A 3051-nucleotide genomic window follows, 5' to 3' on the forward strand; every position below is an offset into this window, starting at 1 on the left:
CCTGGCCTCTTTTGGTTTATTTTTGATATATTAAATTTTCATCAATTTTGTTCATGGAGGCTTCTGTTAAGGAGTATACTTTAATCTCTTAGTATTATTCTCCTAATAGCCATCATTATAGTCTCCTTGGTGTGCCATATTCTCTCAAGAGCCTTGAATGCTCACATACAGCCATTCTTTATGCTTCAAATTTTCTCACTATAATTAGAATATCAAAAACACAAACAGAACAGATGGAAACATTCTCCTGACCTGTTATTGAGAATTGTGAATTCCATACTGAGACCAAAATTTCTATTATGATGGTGACAGAGAGTGGTGTTGATGTCTAAAATTTTAATTATTCTCTCAAATTGAGAAGCTGAAAAAAATGGGGGTTATGTTAAATTAAACTAAATTTAGGCTGAGGTTGCCTTTGTACTTTGAGTTTCCACATAGCTAACTGCAACCTAAATTAAGAGTATATTCTTGTATATAGAACTTCAGCCAATTACAGACAGCCAGCTGATCAGACCATGTCTATATATGGCAAATACTGAGCTATTATCGGTCAAGCTCTTTCTGTATGTCACCTCCTTTTTCTTTCTATTAAATACTGCCTGCTCGTGTTGCTGGGTGGACCTCTCTGAACATCTACTGGTTCACAGTGCTTCACAATTCGTGAATCATTCTTTGCTCAAATAAATTCTGCTAAATTTCATTTCTATAAAGGTTTTTTTTTTAATTTTTTAACACCATACATAGCTCGTGGTCTTAATAAATCCAGAAGTTCCCAGTTTAACATGTCTAAATAAAAGCCATCTCATTGATAGGAAAAGCGTTTCCAATTCAGTTGTAGTAACCATACCAACTATACTTTGTGTCTTTGTAATAATCATACTGCATTTCTCACAAGAATCCATCTTACAGATTTAAAAATATCAAAAGGGAAAAATGTAGGATTTCAATAATGCTTTCCTCAATGCCCAGGTATAAGTAAATATATGTCATACATAGATTTTGGGCAACAATTTCCTCAAAATTTAGTTCTTTTAATTTAATTGAAAATTATGTTAAGTATTTTCTTTACCATTGACTTTGAAAATTATAGAAACCGTGTTTATAAAACCACTGATAAAAGAATGACATCATGCAAAATGGTTGAGTAGGAAAGTCTGAGGGTAGGTATCTCCAACAAAACAATCTTTAAATCGGGGAGAGATTGGAACAAACCATTTAGCAACTCTGAAGTCTGACTGACACATTCAACAATTGGAGTGTGTTAGACTGTTTTTATAACGGAGGAGAGTGGTGTGCTCAAACAAGCTACCACTCTCCACTCCTCATTCCCACCTAAGCTGTAGGTTAAGTGGCCCATATTCCTGGAGCAGCTGGCTGGTGCCCTCTAAGACACAGCAGCTTTCTTCAGTGCCATCTATAGGGAGATTTAAAAGGCCAGTTCACTTATTTGTCTTCCCTTTTTTGAAGCTAGACATTTAAGAAAATATTTATCAGATTACTACATAATCATAAAGATAGTGGAAGGGAAACCTCAGTGATCCCACACAGCAAACAATACACACTTTGCAGAAACGAAAAGTCACAAACAGTTCAACCTTCAACAAGCAAAATACAGCAATCCATAAGGAGTAGAAGAATGAGATTTGCAGAATTAACTACATTAAAATTCCTTCAATAAATGGTGCTATGAAAACTGGATATCCACATGCAAAAGGACGAAGTTGGGCCATCACCTTACACCAAATAAAAAAAAAAAATCAACTCAAAGGACAATAGACCTGAACTTAAGAGCTAACATTATAAAATTCTTAAGAGAGAACATGGGGAAAAGCTTCAAGGCATTGGATTTGGCAATGTTTTCTTAGCTATGACAACAAAAACATGTAAGAAAACTACAAATAATAAATTGTACTTACTCAAATTTAAAAAACTTGTGTGCATCAAAGTACATTATCAATAGAGTAAAAAATCAACCCAATGAATGACAGGAAATATTTGAATGTAGCTGACAAGAGAATAATATACAGAATATATAAAGAGTTTCTAAAACTAAACAAAAACCAAAAACGAACAGCTCAATCAAAAGATGGGCAAGGACTTGAATAATCAGTTCTCCAAAGAAGATATAAAAATGGTCAATAAGCACACAAAAAATGCTCAACATATTAGTTGTTAGGTATACACAAATCAAAAGTAGAATAACACTTCACACCCACAATAGTGGATATTTTAAAAAAGACAGAAATAACAGGCATTGGCATGGATGTAGGGAAATTGGAACACTGTGCATTGCTAGTAGTAGCATAAAAGATTGCAGCCTCTTTGGAAAGCAGTTTGTCAGTCCCTCAAAAACGGAAATGTAGAATTATCACTTGACCCACCAATTTTATCCATAGGTATATACCTAAAATAATTGAAAACAGGGACTCATGATATTTGTAAATCAATGTCAATGGCAGCATTATTCACAATAGCCAAAAGGTGGGAGCAATCCCAATGTCCATCAATAGAAAGATAATAAATGTGATACATACATACAAGGGAATATTATTCAACCATGAAAGGAATAAAGCTCTTATACATGCTACAGCAGTGATAAATTCTGAAAACATTATGCTTAGTGAAACAAGTCAGATATAAAATGACAAATATTGTATGATTCCACTTTTATGAGGTATCTAGAATAGGCAAATTCATAGCAACAGAAAGCAGAATAAAAGTAAGTAGGGCCTGGGATGAGGAAGCAGGGAGAGTTATTGCTTAATGGTTTACAGAGTTTCTGTTTCAGGTGATAAAACAGTTTTAAAAATAGTGCTTATGTTATACAACACTGTGGCTGTACTTAATACTACTGTATTATGCATTTAAAAATGGCAAAAATGGAAAACTATATGTTATTTATAGTATACAACAATAAAAACTAGTAAGAGTTTATATTTAGCATGTGATGATGTAGTACAGGTTTTATGAGACAAAAGATCACCTTTTAAAAATAGTATTTAAAAACATAACTGAAACATTTGCACCCCTGTAATATGCTGAAATAAAAAA

The sequence above is a fragment of the Propithecus coquereli genome, unplaced genomic scaffold (genome assembly GCF_000956105.1).
Source record: "Propithecus coquereli isolate 6110/MARCELLA unplaced genomic scaffold, Pcoq_1.0 Scaffold189, whole genome shotgun sequence".
In the NCBI taxonomy this organism is placed as follows: domain Eukaryota; kingdom Metazoa; phylum Chordata; class Mammalia; order Primates; family Indriidae; genus Propithecus; species Propithecus coquereli.